This window comes from Pieris napi, chromosome 22 (assembly GCF_905475465.1).
Source record: "Pieris napi chromosome 22, ilPieNapi1.2, whole genome shotgun sequence".
Lineage (NCBI taxonomy): Eukaryota > Metazoa > Arthropoda > Insecta > Lepidoptera > Pieridae > Pieris > Pieris napi.
Genome location: NC_062255.1, coordinates 3,367,989 through 3,386,906, shown reverse-complemented (window position 1 = coordinate 3,386,906; position 18,918 = coordinate 3,367,989). Strand labels below are relative to the sequence as shown.

General features: G+C 33.1%; 1 long non-coding RNA gene across 1 annotated transcript; it reads right to left on the bottom strand.

The window, feature by feature from the left end:
* Positions 1-17: 17 nt before the first annotated feature.
* On the bottom strand, positions 18-11,417 carry LOC125060961. The gene is made up of 2 exons (XR_007118949.1): positions 11,149-11,417; positions 18-757 (listed from the first exon to the last, which is right to left on the bottom strand). It is a non-coding gene; the product is annotated as an uncharacterized LOC125060961 (long non-coding RNA).
* Between the last annotated feature and the right edge of the window lie 7,501 nt (positions 11,418-18,918).

Sequence of the window (18,918 nt, the reverse complement as noted above, 5' to 3'; positions counted from 1 at the left end):
AAAGTAAAACATCCAAGTCTTATATTAATAAAGTTTATTAAACATAAACATTTTAACAATCATGCTAGAACAAACATACATAGATTCATTTTAAGATAGAAACTACAAGATGACTATAACTTGCTCATCGCTTCTAAAACATTTTCTTTAAAACTCCAAACATGATTTCACTTTAAATATTGTTTTTCAAAATTACCTGAGAGCATCATATAACCCGAAATATTCTGGTGAAATGTGCTTGTACACTTATAAATTTTCCAAACAAAAAATAGCCGAATATTGATGGCGAGGAAACCGTTATTGACTGTCTAATGTGAATGGTCCTGATGGCAGTACAATATTTAACAATTACCAATATACATATAGGACTACATCCGGTATGAATAGAAAGATTACTATTACTAGCTTTTATAATGAAATAAATTAGAAAAATATCTTCACTCCCAATATCTCTCAAATCTATCTAAGAAGTAAGTATACTAAGAATGATATTTTTTAATTTGATTTCTCACTTCGCGGCAGATATGACTTAAAAAAATAAGCTATCTTGAACATGCTACATTTGCTAGGTACACATTAACATCCTTGTTTCATCATTAGTCCTGCAAGTTTGAAAATTCGTAAGCAACTAAAAGGATCGGTCCGAGGCGGCTCTGAGGATGTATTTGCTTGTTGCGTGTTGATGGAAGCATGTGATGGAGACTTGCTCTCTGACTTTTGCTTTTCGGGTGATTTACTTATCGCCGGTGAAGTCATTCTGAAACAATAACAAAAGTATTTTTAAACGTCACACTTATGTTATAAATCTGAAGAGGTTAGTTATCCAACGTTCCAATTAAAAAAAATATGCCGGAAAGGCCCTTTATCGAGAAATTACTACGTAACATCACGCAGGGGGCCTCATAGCCTAGCGTTCTTATTAAGTGGCAGCTAGGTGAGGGGTACCGGGTTCGATTCCTGGTTCGAGGGCAAGTTTTAATTCAATTTAAATTTGTTCTCGGCCTTTGGGAGGGTTGTGCGGTAGCGGGCGAGTGCCTAAACCGTACATGGAGGACACGGTCGTAGTTCTAAGGCAAGCACGAATTATAAAAAATCTTATACTTGATGCTGGCTAATGGACAAACCGTGCCAGAGCGATAAAAAAAAATAATAAAAAAATCACGCAAGAATAAAAACGCATAAATAATATTTTTTTAGACAAATGTATGCACTTAAAAATCATTTTAATATCGCAATTACTTTAAATTAAAACTTCTAAGAATTCCGCGACATCATGTTAAATACATCTTTTATTATTCATTAGAGTAATGAAATTTGTTCTAAAATAAATTATTTGCGAAGTTGTTTTTGTTTATATGATATTAATACTTCAAATCGCAACATAATGATAATTGGTACGTACGCCACTGACACATGAGATCAAAGATTTATAAATTCTTCTATTTGTGCCCGTGTAATGTTTAGTGACCATTTTACTAAAAACAGGACATCATTTATAGCCCAGTCATATTAGGTAAAAAAAGGGGTCAACCTCGGAATGAAAGATAATAAGCTACAAATTGGTATAGACCTTTGTTTTGTCGTTCTAAATGTTGTCTCAAAAGTCACAAATGATACCGTGTCCGCGTCTTAAGATATTGAAGGCCAAAGGTCATAAAAATGGGTTTTTCGTGAATATCTCGCTTTCTATTGCTTAAATGATATTTGTACTTATTATAAAAGTTGTAGAGTATAAAATTCTCTACAATTTTTGTATCATGTTTTTTTTAATACGGTCAACCGTTTTTGAGGTAGAGCGCGAAGAGTGCGCAGCGCACAGTCATATATGGTCCTATGCAAGGTCAAGCGTGAGTTACGGTTATCAGTACGTTATAATATCAAGTCTATTATTCAGAAATTGTTGTTGTATTTGACGGATATTCGGACAATAGTAAAAATATTAAAGCAATGGAACAACAAAGAAGAACTGCTGCACTTTCTAAATCGTATGAAGTTTGTTTTGACGAAACAATGATTGTGCCAATCAGCCAAGAGAAATTTTTATCAAATCGGTCTAATAAAACAAAATTTATCTACATGCTTGTCGAAAAATTAAAAACTATTGATATCACAACAAAACAAGCCAGAGATGATGCTGATGTTCTCATCATCGAGACAGCTATTGCATTATCAGAACATCAAAAGACTGCCGTCATCATAGGAGAAGATATTGATTTGCTCGTTATTCTAATTGGGCGTACTCAATCACATCAACAGGAAATTTTCTTTAAAAAAGTTGGGAAAGGTAATGTTAAGACGCAAATATACTCTTCCAAAAGTTTTGATCAATATCCGCGTACTAAAAAACACATTCTGTTTTTACACGCATTTAGTGGCTGTGACACTACTTCTGCGCTATTTAAAAAAGGAAAAAAAACTGTTACTAAAGCATTGGAGAAAATTCCCAATTTGGATAAACTGGTGGAAGTATTTCAACAAGAAAACTGCCCGGTACAAACATTATTTGAAAATGGAGTGCGCATCTTGTTGGCATTATATAATGCTCCAAAATCTGAGGACAACATTGATAATTTTCGCTACACGCAATTCATTAAATTAACGAAACTAAATAAACCTGTACAATTGTCAACACTTCCACCAACAAGTGTAGCAGCTCATCAACATATAAATCGCGTCTACTACCAGATTCAAACGTGGTTAGGGAATGACTTAGAACCTCAAGAATGGGGCTGGATGCTTGAAAATGGAATCCTGGAGCCCATAAGAACGTTATTACCTCCAGCACCAACCGAACTACTAAATATAATATTTTGCAATTGCAAAAATGGTTGTGGTTCCCGCTGTGGATGCCGAAAATCAGGGCTACTATGTTCTTTAGCTTGTGGCCAGTGCAATGGACAAGCTTGCCTGAACGCTGCACAATATCCAAGTAATCCCGATGAAGAAAACGCATACGATCCTGAAATTCTGGAGGGTTTGGGGATGAATATGACCGATAATGAGGATGATGACAATGAATTGAACGTTTTCGAGCGACAACAAGAAGAAGACGACGAAGAAGATGAAAATAACTAGCTTCTATTTACAATTTTATTATAATTAAAACCAATAAAAATTCTTATGATATGTAAACTGACATTTCAACAAATGTATAGTATGGCATATTTAATGATAAATAAAGATATGCATAATGCGGAATAGGTTTAAGGAATTAAATATTATGACACTATCTGGTCAATATATTCTTGAAGCCTTGTTGTATGTCCAAAAAAATATAAACGATTTTAAAACAAATGGTGACTTTCACCAGTATAATACGCGAAATAGAACTAATTTGAGTGTACGACCAACCAGGCTCCAAAAGATAAACCACTCCTTATATGGAAATTGTATTCGTTTTTACAACAAACTCCCAAGCGAAATTAGAGAATTATCACTAAATAAATTCAAAGCCCTCGTTAAACGAAAATTAATCAACAAAGCTTTTTATAAATTTGAGGACTACTTAAATGATCCTAATCCTTGGGATTGAATTGCTCCAGTTCAAACAATTTGTATGACAATACTTGGCGATTAAAAAGAGTGGCGGAAAGTTTCTTGCCAGTTCTTCTTACCCACTCTACGCCCTTGACTTGCGAACTGGTAGTAAATGTAAATTTACGATTAATTTAACTTGACGATTCAAAAGTGTACCTACTTGGTTACCCACTTGAATAAAGATATTTTGAGTTTGAGTTTATCCCCTTATTGTCTTTTTAACTGAAAATATATATTCCAGAATTAATAATATACTATAGTTGAATAGTTAAATATAAATAATTAAGTTACTGATTTTAATAAAATATCAACAATTAAAAATTAGTACATAAATAATGGCCATTGTTTAATAATTATAATAATTTAATAAATAATAGACTTGATATAACGTACTGATAACCGTAACTCACGCTTGACCTTGCATAGGACCATATATGACTGTGCGCTGCGCACTCTTCGCGCTCTACCTCAAAAACGGTTGATCGTATTAAAAAAAACATGATACAAAAATTGTAGAGAATTTTATACTCTACAACTTTTATAATAAGTACAAATATCATTTAAGCAATAGAAAGCGAGATATTCACGAAAAACCCATTTTTATGACCTTTGGCCTTCAATATCTTAAGACGCGGACACGCAGTGGCGGATTTATAGATTTGCCGCCCGTAGGCTATTCAATTTTTGCCGCCTCTAAATTTTGATATCTTAGTCCACAATCATATGAATTTTCTATCAATAAAATTCCAACTTTATAATTTGTGCTCCATCATCCTCGTTACATCAACTTTTCCCATATAGTTATTATTATTCAGAACTATGCACCGTGTTAGATCCTTGATTAGCAGATCTCATAATTATTAGGTACACGGAAAAAAAATTATAGCGGTTATCAGTGAAGAATATATGTAAAAATTACTAAATTTCGATTACTATATCGAATCGCGATATTCTAAAAGTTCACAATTATTAATGTATAATTAGTAAAGCCTTTAGGAATTGTTCATGCAGAGATGTTGAAATATTTATTAATTAGCACTGCATATGAGAATATTTAGATTTTTGTTAAATATTTTAATTTCTCTCCAATTTTCGAAATTCGTATTATGTGTGTATAATATTTTTTTTTTAAATTTGTAAACTGAAATAAAAAATGTATGAATTAAATTTGCCGCCCCTTAAAATTTGCCGCCCTAGGCTCCAGCCTACTCAGCCTGCTGGTAAATCCGCCACTGCGGACACGGTATCATTTGTGACTTTTGAGACAACATTTAGAACGACAAAACAAAGGTCTATACCAATTTGTAGCTATTAGGTATCTTTCATTCCGAGGTGAAACCCCTAAAATGACTGGGCTATTAGGTACTACAGCTAGATGATGATGATGACAGTTAATGCGAAATAATTCTTAAAAAATTACTAGCATTATTATATCAGTTGTAAAAAAAAATTCGCAACATATTTTAAATTATTGAGCGTTCCTAAACAAATTGTTTTCCTTGTCCTTGCTATTTTTTTTATAGGAATAGAGGCAAGCGAGCAGGCGGGTCACTTTGTATAAAGTGATAACCGCCGACGCCGGACACCTGCAACGCTGGATGTGTTGCCGACCTTTCAGACGCTTTTTTCTTGAAGGCCCGTTAGTCGTATTGGTTTGAAAATACCTCTACTGGTAGCTGGTTCCACAAATAGGTGGTGCGCGGCGGAAAGTGACAAAAGCGCTCGAGATGGCGAGGTTGCTATTTAAGTTAGTTGTATTGTACAAGCACGTAGAGACAAATACTAATCAAATACGTTTATTTATGATATCGTAATAGAAATATTTTGAGAACACAGCATCAATTTACCGGTTTGATGTAACGATCAATCAAATCGTTGAATATGTCCATTATGTTTGGATCATAGCCAATAGACTATCAATGTTACGATACACGTTGGCCGTGGCCGACTTTGTTCAATCATTTTGATAAAGTCGCCATTGTGACAAAAACACGTCGAATAAATCTTCCATTGAAATTTTTGTACAGAACATCTAATACATTATTATAAAACGTAAATAGTTAGGGTCGAAAAGCCTTGGCTAACTATAAGAATAGTGTTCATTATATTTAAAAAAGTCAAGATCTCTATCTAGAAACTTTCTTAGTTTTATAAATGTTTAATACCTTTAACCTTTGTAGACTACAAAGGGATAGTCTAAAACAACTTTTAACACACATACGACGTTAAACTTGTGTTAAAACATCATCAGCTTTCACAAATTTACTATGTGTATACATTCCTATTACCAAACATTTGTTTGGAAACTGTATATTACAACATGTGTGAGATAAGTGACGCCTTTATAATGGGTAACATAATACCTGGGAATAGTTGTAACCAAGTACGACCTATTTAAAATAAAACATTGTGTTACAAGCCATTGTTTCGAATAACAGATAACGGTGCTGATTTCGATGCACAACGGATACTCAGTATGTCCTGTCTAAATTAAATATAACCAGAATAAATTAAACTCGACTTAGGGTCCTTCAAGAAAAGAGCGTACAAATTCTTAAATGGCCGGCAACGCACTCGCGAGCCCTCTGGCATTGAGAGTGTCCATGGGCGGCGGTATCACTTAAACATCAGGTGAGCCTCCTGTGATGTCTCTTAAACAGTTTAAAACATCTGTACTATTAACCGCCTTTTATGTCTTCCGAACTTAAACGTTAAAACATTGTTCACGAACCGTAAGCTAGTGTAGTTTTAGCAAAGTGTAACTAATAGAACTAAAATGATTAAGTGCTGGTGAACACTAAAAATTTGTGCTAGGTTTATAAGACAGTTATTTAAATACACTTGCGTGGTAAAATAAGTAAAAAACATAAGTATTACACTCTAATTGTTTATTATCTTTAATAGGCTAGATTACAGTAGAATTTAAATAAAACATGTGAAGTTAAACTTCTTTGGCGTAACAAGATCTTTTCAAAGAAAATCTTTTCAAAAATGTTATCTTTCGCCTTATTCTACGTTTGTAGAAAAAACGACACTAACAATAGAAAAAATTTACTCTCATCATTTTTCCCTAAGCGCCAAAAGAAGTATAACTTCAAAAAAACTAAAATGTTGACTATAGCTAACTTCAGGGTGTCAGTTTTTTGTGAGACAGTGTGCGTGCGCATCGTAAAAATTTACTCTCATAATTTTTCACTAACGCGCCAAAAGAAGTATAACTTCAAAAAAACTAAAATGTTGACTATAGCTAACTTCAGGGTGTCAGTTTTTTGTGAGACAGTGTGCGTGCGCATCGTAAAAATTTACTCTCATAATTTTTCACTAACGCGCCAAAAGAAGTATAACTTCAAAAATCTCAAAGCATCGCTGGGAGAACAACTAGCCTGAAACGTCAAGTTGATTTATAAAATCAATTGTATTTTATAGATTCATTTAGTTTTATACCTAAGAATGAGTACGGCCTTATTGCTTGCTACCTACAAATATTTTACTAATTGCCATGTTTTAAAATACATATTGTTTGTTTTGGGCTTAAAAAAGTTTAGACGTTTGACCTTACTTTTGTAAGGATTCTCTCTGGTTTGTTGTACAACTTAATTTTGAACTTGTAATGGCCGTTTCAGTGAGAGATTTAATGTATTGGGCAATTATTTTAGGGCATTTATTAATATTATTACAATAACCTCGCAATGAGCCCTGACACAAAGCATGTTTAACATCTAATCTAATAAACGCACATTCATAACATTAATATTGTATTTAAAAGATAACGAAAATTACATTGTTACGCAATTTTCATCTTAAATAAAGAATAAAATAACAAATTTTACATACACTTTTATCCTGACGGTGTTCAAGGTATTTCGTTTTATTTTACCGGAGAGCGACCTGTTTGGGAAGCTTATGGGGGTGGTATACTGTGCTTTCAGAGTGTACCTGGAGGGGATAAGGGGGTAATGCTACCCTGTGTTGTAAATCTTAATTGTATTTTATTGTATTGTTTATTGTGTTTTTTAGTCTAAGTTTGGCCATTGTGCTGTTATTAAATAAATAAATAAATAAATAAATAAATAAATTTTCTGACAAAGTTTATCAATCCACACAAAGTAATAAACACTTCTAAAGATTCCTTAATAATATAATTGTAAAAACATTCCGAGTTGTTACCGTCCAATGTTATTTTTGAATCTAAAATAACATTTCAAACGTTTATTGAGCATAATAATATTCGGGACACAAAATTGTCCCATTTTTAAAAATGATGTTTTTAAAATGTTATTCTGAAAAGGTGGGAGCTTGTAGTTTATTGTTTATTAGAATGCCAAATCATAAAATGACTGCTTCACGACTGATTTCAGAGCGACCGCCGATGCGAAAACCGCTGTGTGAGTTCGAAAAGTGAGTTACAGAATCGCAGGGCTGCGGTCATAATATCAGCTGGTTTCGACCTACCCACGCGACTTTGTTTAGGTTTTGAAGGCCCTTGTAGGTAAAAGTTAAAAAGACCATACCAATATGTGGGCTGTGGTTACCATAAACGAGTAGGTCAATAATTATAATGAAAACTAAAATATAGGTCGGCGACACAGCAATGCGCGGGCGGATTATCTTTGACCTAGTTAACAGCCAGTGTCGTTGTAGATGTTATAAAATTGTTACGAAAAATAGGTAAATGAATTTAGGAACGTGTTAGTTTGGCCTAGATTCTACGCTTTAATATGTGCTATTTTAAATATATGTTACACAAGCAGATGTATATGATTTATTGCTTTAAAGTATATTATTACTTTTCTATTATATTTAATTTGGTTTATTTCTGACATAACTAATTTTATTAGACTTTATCTTTCAAAAAAGATATCATTAAAACACTATCAGACATGTAATGTCACTAAATTAAGCAGATTTTAACACACAAGTTTCAGATACACACCCACACGCTACAAGTATCCTCTCTACCATATTATTCTTAAGTCTGTAAACATTTGAATTATCGTTTTGATTTAAAAATTATTGTGTGTAAACTGTAAGGTTTTCTAAATAATTAAACAAAGTTATATAGTTTAGACAAAATGTCACACATTATATGACATTATAATTAATTTAATTGATTTTAATTTTATTCGAAATTACATGCAGGTTTGAAGTGGTTGTGCTGTTCTTTGTTATTCATCCCGTTTGTGTACCTTCATTGCAAATGAAGGATTTATTTTATTAAAAATGACAGAATTTATTACGAATCCGGAAACATAAGTATTTTATATACTTAAATGGGAAAGAGCTATTACAACTTACTTACCTGATATAATAAAAAGATGTTTAAACACACAATTTGATATTTAATTTTCGTTAGGATAAAAGTTTGTAATATTTTGTTTCATGCGACACTACCAACGCGACCTACGTTCGTTCAACAATTGAAGAAGACGCAGCCGTATATTGTAAACATTCGTGACCAGAAAAATATACTTTAAATAAAAGATATTAATGCCAGATAATATTTTCTGATTCATTAAATTTTATGTTGTTTTAGTTAGGACTTAGGAGTTATTTTTTTTATAAAAATGTTTGATGACTTGTTTTACTATAATATGTATGTATGTACTATGTATATGTATGTGTATATATATATGTATGAACTTTTAAAAAATAAATGTTATTAAAAATGTCACATTTAATAATAATTTCTGATCGATAATTTTTATATTTGTTTATAGTTATTACTTTTTAATGAAACCTGACTTATTTATATTAAAAATTGTCTAATTGATTATTTTATTGTTATTCTAGTTATTATTTTTAATGAAACCTTTTGCTCTTCACTTGTTTTATTTTAAAATACTTTAAAAATTAACGACATTAAAAATGTCAGATATATTAATAATTTCTGATCGATGTATTGTGTTAATTAAGGTTATTACTTTTTAATAAAAAGGACCTGACTTGTTAAATTTGAAAATAAATTACTAAATTTTCAATTGTGAAATAAAACCTAAACAGTACTTACCTTTGAGTATGTATTTATTAATTAATTGCCTAAAATTAATTTAACAAATGTATTAAATTTTGTGTAAAATTAAGGAAATCTAGTTCGAGATCTACTATAAAATAACCTTCCTCTGGGTTGTTTGAAAGGAAGAGTTATTACTGATTGCCTTTATATAATAATAATATTTTAATACTATCATACTGTAAAAAAGATAATTTTACAAGAGCTTGTTGGCACGTTCCCAGCATTTGTTATAGAGGTGCTATAGCTTTACCGCCATAAACGGAAGCTACCGTGTCCATGGACACCCATTTTTTCAACAAATGTGTTGTCGGCCTTTAAAATTGTATGTTTATAGCGTCTTTGCAAGAATATTGCTTAATGCGACGAAGTTACGTTACGGAATAACTGTCATTTTTAACTTAAACGGTTACAAGTGCATGTAAAGGTTAATTGTTATTCAAAATGTGTTTTTAGTTTTTACTAAAACCGTACACGTCGATGCAACGGTTGCGGTCACTAACTCACGTAGGGTTGTCACTTATTTGCTTTAAAAATAGATAATTTAATTTTTACATTAAAAAATAAAAAAGTCCTGAAGCGACTTCAAATACAAAGAAATGCGTGGATGTCTCTAAAACTATTGAACAGATTTTGATGAAACTTGGAACATACCTATTACAGCGTACATTAATTAACGAAAGCCAAAACAAGTTTAATCATACTTATAAATAGTTATCAAGTCAAATTGATAGTCTATTCGAAGTCGGTTCAAAATAACAATTGTTTTGTTTTAGCTTACAACAAGTGTGGCTAGTGACAGCAACTGAAACATGCGTTGGTTTTGATTAAACTTCTGTTTCTGCTGTTGCTTATAATTTGAACCAAATAAATTGTGTTTCTTAAAGGAACGATCTATTATTAGACGGTTCTGAGTCAGGGGAATATTTTATATGAATTCAATTAAAGGGTATATAAAATAACTAATGCTCACTCATGTTTAAGTAAGGTATTATAAATCCTTTTGATGTGAACCTCGTTTTTACATCCCATTTTATAAATTTTTAACATTACAATGGTAAAAATATAGTAAAATAGCAATAATCTTGGAATATTCATATACACTTTATTAGTATAGTTTACTTTACTAGAATATTTATAAGCAAATAAAAAAGATTCTCTATGTCAATGAAATCTATTAAAACATCTGTTAACAAGGCCGCGGATACAAGCTAATCCGTTGACAACCCTAGCAATAATTTTGACCTTAAACAGCTGCTCTATCTACGTCAGCTGTTATGTAACAGTGGCCAATACAGTTATTTGCAATTTAATAATAATAATAAAAATAAAGCCTCGTTACTTTTCCATAATCTTAATTTACATTTCAAATGTTGTAGTATTTATTTATACCTAAATGTTAGTAGTAAAATGTTAGTCGCCTGTGGATATGGAGCCCTCTTGCGTAAAGGCAAGATACACAGATCTATCTCTATTTCTATCTATTTATATTTGATAATTAATTAATTAAAAATAAAAGAGAAAATGTGTCGCTTGAAATAAAGGCATTTATTGTCTGTGAAAATTGAAATGTCTATAAAATAATTTAAAATATAGCGTACCTTGATATTCCTTTATTGTCTATGGGAAGTAGGATCCAAATAAACGCGGTAAAATACGAGTGCACTAGAAGAGCCGAAGGTTCAAAGTGTCGCAGCGATGCGGCATCTAGTGCGCAGCTCCGTATTCGACCCTTTACCTAACTTTGAATGATGTGACGTCATTACATTCATGTACATTTTATTTGTATATTTAATTTAACAATTAATGTTTTAACTTTATACTCACCCGGCTGTAGTGGGCTGTTGAGATTTTCTACTCTAGCATATTAAAAAAACTTTTGATATTATGTTTAATCTCTAAAAGTAATAGAAGATTAATCTGCAATTTCACTTAAATATTGAGTTATGTTTTAATCTGAAAAATTGCGGAAATGTACTAAAGGTTTTCGGAATAACTGAAAATTTACTTCAAGCGCTATACATAATTATTAAAGCATACAAAAAGTATATATGATAAGTAATAATAATAATAATTTAGTCCTCGAAGCAAGGTTTATTTTTTATTAGTATCTGCAAGTGTAGACTGAAAATATTGTTTCAATTTTAATCCATTTAAATTTCTATAACACTGCCATCTATTATCAAGGTCAAATATTACATTGTAACGAAATTTCTATGGTTGTAATAAATGTTTTCTACGGTTGCGATTGTCGTTGATAGTAATTATAGTGGTAAGAAGATGGCGTTAGTACTCTTTTTAATTTAAGTTCCAACTAGCGATACTTTAAAACTTTAAACATTTCTTGAATCAGTATTTGTTTAGTAATATTTGGATTTGTGTCGGGTTTCAAGTCTCGCCCGCTCTTAGGCTCTATCTTATATCTCCCTTTATCAGCACGCATCATATATACATATAACCTTTGTCGATATCCATTCAGAAATGTATTCAACTACAATGTTGGCTGTCTCGGTTTCAAGCAAAGGTTCTAGGTTTCAAGCAAGGGTTCTAGGTTTCAAGCAAGGGTTCTAGGTTTCAAGCAAGGGTTCTAGGTTTCAAGCAAGGGTTCTAGGTTTCAAGCAAGGGTTCTAGGTTTCAAGCAAGGGTTCTAGGTTTCAAGCAAGGGTTCTAGGTTTCAAGAAAGGGTTCTAGGTTTCAAGCAAGGGTTCTAGGTTTCAAGCAAGGGTTCTAGGTTTCAAGCAAGGGTTCTAGGTTTCAAGCAAGGGTTCTAGGTTTCAAGCAAGGGTTCTAGGTTTCAAGCAAGGGTTCTAGGTTTCAAGCAAGGGTTCTAGGTTTTAAGCAAGGGCAGACAGTGAATTCCGTAATAGACGCACACGCGAAAAAATACACCGACTGAAAACAAGCGACGGAAAATTTACCGTTCCGTTCGATAGACGCGCTTTGCACATGGGTTGGTTTTAGAATCCCAACCTTATGAGGGGATTTTATAAAATTTCAGATAATTTTTTTAAAATTTAAAATATCGCCTATTGTTTTCAGTGGGGACTGGGGGCCCTTTGTATCCACGGGGCCCTGGCCTGCAGCCCAAAAAGCCCTTAATTATTTCTCCAGCGCAATCAGTTAACCCCTTCCTAGTGGGAGTGCCATGCTGTTGCCTTCGGGTATCAGCCAAGTGGGCAGGCACGAGCGGGGCAGTACCACTGTCTCTCAGAAAATACCGTCGTGAAGTGATGCAATAGGTTCGCGTTTCCATTCCCGGAGTGAGGATAGATAGCTACTGTGCCATGGAAAAATATTCATATAAACAAGCATACCGTGCATTTTCTCGAGGACTGGATAAGTTTGATAGGTGGTTAGCAAGTATGCAGCACTCATAAAACTTAAATCGTTATAAAACTGTCGTAGTCCTCACGGGGCTCATAGATCTAAATGCACCAAGGACCATCCAGAAATTCAAACATACAATGTGTCTCATGGTATCCCTATATATGAATGAACTAACAAATACTTAATATTTATTAGTAATCATAACAATCAAATATTCACATATATTTCGATTTTGTTCTCCTTGGAGTGTCACTCTTGGGCCGTGGGATTCAAGTGCATAGTGCTAATTAAATTTTAAGTTGGCGGTAGATAGTACCGGTGACCCCAGAGCTGGTGCTTTCCTCGCTCAACGAATAAGTATCGCAATACAGCGAGAAAATGCTGCCAGCGTACACAGGGACCAAACTTTTTAAACTTGTTTTAAATTTCTTTTTATTAATTATCATTATTATTACTATGTAGGTTAAGAAAATTGTAAAAACTAAATATTAGTTCTTTAAGACCATTGGTTTTATTTTAAAAGGGATTTATTACTACTAAGCATGACAATTTTATGACCCGCTAGCGGTTACTGTGGTTCTTTAATAGGTTGCGTGATTTTTTATAGATTTCCTCGACAAATGAACTACCAAATACAAAAAGTATTTATCATTTTAAACTAGCAGTTCAGGGATTAGCGCAAACAACCCTACAAACTTTATAGTAATATAATAGATATAAAAATAAATCAGTGCCGCTACAACCTCTTTAGGTCTAGGCCTCAGATTTCAGTGTCTGTTCCATGATCATTTGTCAATCTAATAGCCTCCTGTGCCTGACACACACCATCGACTTTTTGGGTCTGAGGCAAGTTGGTTTCCTCACGATGTTTTTCTTTACCGTTCGAGCGAATGTTAAATGCGCACATAGAAAGAAAGTCCATTGGTGCACAGCCGGGATCGAACCTACGACCTCAGGGATGAGAGTCGCACGCTGAAGCAACTAGCCAACACTGCTTTATTGAAGTTATACTTCTTTAGGCGCGTTATGAAAAATTGATGAGAGTGAAATTTTACGATGCGCGCGCACCGTGACACAAAATTAACAGAATGAAGTTGCCCACAGAAGATGCTACAGCATTGGACATAAATTAAAAACAACAATCGAATAATAATAGAATTTATGTTACACTAAGAGAATTATAATAAATATTTATTTATTTAATTTTTCAAATGTAAACTGAACTTTATTGACTATAATGACTCCTTTTCCAGTCTTTGATTATTTAATTGTAATTAATTATTTGCTGGCAATCAAAAACTATTTTTAATAATGCTAAAGAACTATAACTTCTTACACGCGTACATAAGTAAACGCACCCTTTTTTTATATAGATTAAGCCCCATCCACACGCTTGCCAAACAATGGCAAACAGCCAACAGCAAACAGCAAACACGGACGTGTGGATGGGTGTTTGTCGTTGTTTGCCTGTTTGTGTTTGTGTTGGGCAGTGTTCGGCATCGGTGTCGGTTTTTCTTGCCAGATCAAAGGATGTTTGGCAAACAGTTTGCTACGTATCCACACGTTTGGCTGCGATCAGTATGCGCACGAGCTTGCGGGAGGCGGACGTATTTACTTGATACACTTTTTCGTTGGCGCGGAAAGCGTAAAAAATGTCTGATTGTTCAGCACCCACGATTTTGACATTTTGGAGGCTTATCAAAATGAGTTCATTAAATTTTTCTTCTATAAATTGTCTGAAACGAATAAAAACTTTTAATTAAAATTAAAATAGGTCTAAAGCAGTACCTTGTACGATTTCTATGTATTTTAATCATCAACCATCGTCTTTACTTTCTTCTTTTTTTACTTTTTTCTTTCTCTTGCTTTAATTTATAATAAAAATATGTCAACCCGAAAGTAATAGCTGCCACAAGCTCGTCGTACGCCATGTTTGCCGATTCGGAATGTTATGAACGTTCGCCAAGCATGTGGATGGCTGTTTGTGTTGGGTGATTGTGGTTGGTGTTTGGGACTTCGTTTGCTGTTTGCGGTGTTTGTGACAAACAGCCAGCGTGTGGATGCCCCATGACAGTCCTTTATAGAAAATCTTGAAAATCGTACAGTCTGCGGCACAGTGTTAAAATAATACGGTATATGAGAGGTCGTGTGTAATTTGAATTTTAAAATGTCGGCGCTCGATTCCACAGAGCTTAGGACGACTTTGGCTGATTTATAGACGCAGGTAACGGCTGAAAAATTCAAATTCGCGTCTGTATTAAAGTCAAACGGGTAAACTTAGAAAATTTTTGCACCAGCTCGTATTAATGGTGCAGTCTTGTTGTTCAATTTATGGCAGGTGTAATTAGAAATATATTTTGTTTTTATGTTTAGCCAGCGTCTAGACTTGAAAAAAATAGTATATAACATAACGCGTTTCATTATAAAAATTTGTTAAGAACCGATAGACTTCTGTCTTAAATACAAACATTTCTAAATCAACAAATAATATCTAGTTGTAAATCGGTCCAGCCGTTTAGGAGGAGTTAAATTATAAACACAGAAGATTTATATCTTTATCTAAAAACAAAAGAATTGTATCAGAAAATTAAATTATTTAAGCTTATGTTTTTGCTTTTTATATATACATATAATATATTATTAATATGTATAAATATTCTCTGCAGTATTAATATACATATATATAGATTAATTGTCTTCAAAGTAAACTAATGCTATTACTTTGTTCTTACTATAAGCCATTAAATAAAATAAAATTAATTATTGCTTTTGCAGTTTTTCATACACCTACCTAAGCTAACTATTTTTACCATAGTAATATTTTATTATTATTATTATTTTTTACTGAAGTATTTCCGAACCAATTCGACTCAGGGCCCTTCGAGAAAAGAGCGTGCCAATTCTTAAAAAGCCGGCAACGCACTTGCGAGCCCTCTGGCAATGAGAGTGTCCATGGGCGGCGGTATCACTTAACATCAGGTGAGCCTCCTGCCAGTTTCGAATCGAATCCCTCCCCACTATAGTGATTACATAATATGTACATGAAAGGCCCCTATATTATAATGAAGGATTATTCTAATTTAAAAAGCCTTAAACCAATCGACCATATAATTTTCAGTCTACGCCCGAGCTGACCAAATGTGTTCCGGCCGCGACCCATAATGAATTCGATCTCGGATGAAATCCTCCTACAAATTAGGATTAGATGGGGCCTATTATGTTTTAGGAGGAATCGTGAGCGTCATTTGAGGGTTTGTTTACGGGAAGCCATAAGTTTATATTTAAAAAATTACTTGGAGAAGATTTCAGCAGTATTTTTGTTAATTTAGTAATAATTTATTTATTATATTACTATGAGGGATATATATAACGATAATAACCTTAAAAATATAATATGACTAGCAGACCGGCCAAGCGTTGCTGTGGCATAGTAGAAAACTATTCAAGGGAAACGTTAGAAGAACACCAGTCATGGGGACCACCATGCTTTTTTGGTGGTTATGCCATTAAATTGTAGCTTATGTAAAACGTTGGTACTTTCAAAACAGCGCCATCTGTTAGAATTGTGACTATCAAATAATAAACAAATATTTTGTAATAAAATAATATTGCGGGTATAAATTGAGATGTAAGCTATCCTATCATTTAAGTTGGATCAAACTACACACGGTGTGCAAATTTGATTGATATCGGTTCGGTAGTTAAGGAGTCCATTGCGGACAAATAACGTGACACGTAATTTATATATATTAAGATAACTAAAATATATTATTAAAAGGAGTCCCTTTAGGCAAGGTTCCGAAGATATTAGCAGCGTTACCACTTTGAATAGCTAGAATAATTCTTTGTCCGAGGTAGCTGCCAGATCTTCGGTCCCCTGTGATGTCGACTAACCTATTTGCTATTTTTAATGGTTATAATATATTTTTTTAAATGTGAAGTTAGTTTAAACATTAGTGGAGTTAATTAAAAACGTCATATTTATACTATTAGACTTGTAATTGACTTAGAAATGTAATTTCTTAGTTTGTGGTATTCAATTTGTATTTTGTATCTGTATCACAATAATTAGGCTTACAATGACTGACACTGACAGCAAACATGGCAGTGACAGGTGAAAGATGGCATTGGATAAGGACGGAATTAGATGAGAGTATCGTGATACGATGTATATAACTTTAATCTATAGAATTATTCTGCAAAAAAATCGATGATATAGGGTACATAATACACATATTTTTAAATTTTATAAGTATAACGCAGTAAAATCCGTTTAAGACTTCAGAGACTCGACTAAACGGCAATGTTTACCGTTTCCAGAAGACTATAATAGCAGATTTTAAAATATTGTGTATGTCAGAAATCGTACAGTGGATTTTATTTATTAAACAATTAGTTGCAAGAAATCAGTACAATTGGCCTTACTGCTGTTAAGGAAAAATAAAATTAAACAAGGTGATCGCAAGAAGCGCACAACTGAATATGTTTGTATTTTTATGAAATAAAATAAAGATATATTATTATAAGTAAGTATTTACTTTAGCTCAGGATTGTGATCCTGGTACACGGACCTAGACCCTAGGTACTTGGCTAGGCAAGTGAAAACAGTTTTATTAATATCTTGTAGAAATTTGCAGGTTATTCTTGTCGTATTTAATACTTTTTGAAGGATATAAATGTATTTTAGGAGGTCTAACAATTTCATAGATTCGTGTAACTGTTATGGCATTATTATTATTAATTATTATTCTCAATTCATATAAATGTTTCTCGATAATGTCCTTGGATGTACAAAAAATTGGAATACGATATAGCAAATCCATATTACAAATGAGTGAGTTGCAAAAACCATTCAGCAAATGACTACTTTTAGACTACGTTCGCGCGATCAGTACTCTATTGATGAAGGATTGTCTCATAAATCCTTTTATATATTTTATTTGACGTATCAGTCTGTCTTCGACTTTGAGGCTACAACGAGACTTAAAAAATCCATAAATCGTTAGTATGAAATCTCGATTTATTTTGTTAACCAATGAAATTCAGTTTTTCACGCCAAAACCATTATCGTATGAGCAGTAAGGGCAGTAAAGTGGGAAATAAGTATTCAAACATTTATTTCCCACATAGTTATTCTATCTTAATAGTTACTACTAACATGATTAACTTTACATTTACAACACATTAACACTTACACCGATAATTATGCAGTTTGAATACATTTATTTACAAATTAACGATATTTAAAAAAATTAAAGAAGAAATTCTTCAGAATGATCCTCTACAAAATTGTTTTGACATAATTTTTTTATGAAATAAAAAAAGTTATTAAGCAAAAAAGAAAATTTTTAATGATATTTTTTCACTTTTTTACTTATACTTTTTGAATTTTGGTTTTATGATAAAAGTCACATAGGCAAAGCGATTTGCTACAAAATATGTCTATTGCTATTGCTATAAACTTTTTGTACGATGGATAGTTTAGGAGATATAGCCAAAAACGTGTTTTCACCCCTTTTTCCAAGATGGCGGCCGAGGGACAAGGGCGCCAACCCCACAAACTTCGTTTTAAGCTTATAATGACCCCCCATATGTCCCATAAATAAAATTGCGTCCTTTAAAAAATGATTTTTATTTTATTTATTTAAGTCAATCACACCGTATCTACTGATTTCTACTCGTCAGAGCGATAGCGAGGCCTAGGCCACTAAAACTCCTCAGCCTTCAACACGCTCCTAAGATGGGCCCAGGCAACCGCAGAAGTAGAATTCCTTCCGTATCACCTCGACGTCCGTTTTAACAACTGAGCGTTTTTTATCGTAGTATTGTTTTGCCGCGCAACACCACTATGTGGAACCAGCTGCCCAATGAAGTATTTCGGAACTAATTCGACTAAGGGTCTTTCAAGAAAAGAGCGTACCGATTCTTAAAAGGACGGCTACACACTTGCGAGCCTTCTGAAAATGCGCGGCTGTATCATATAATATCAGATAAGCAATTATGTTATAAAAAAAGAAACCATGACGGTTGCTTGACTAACCAAC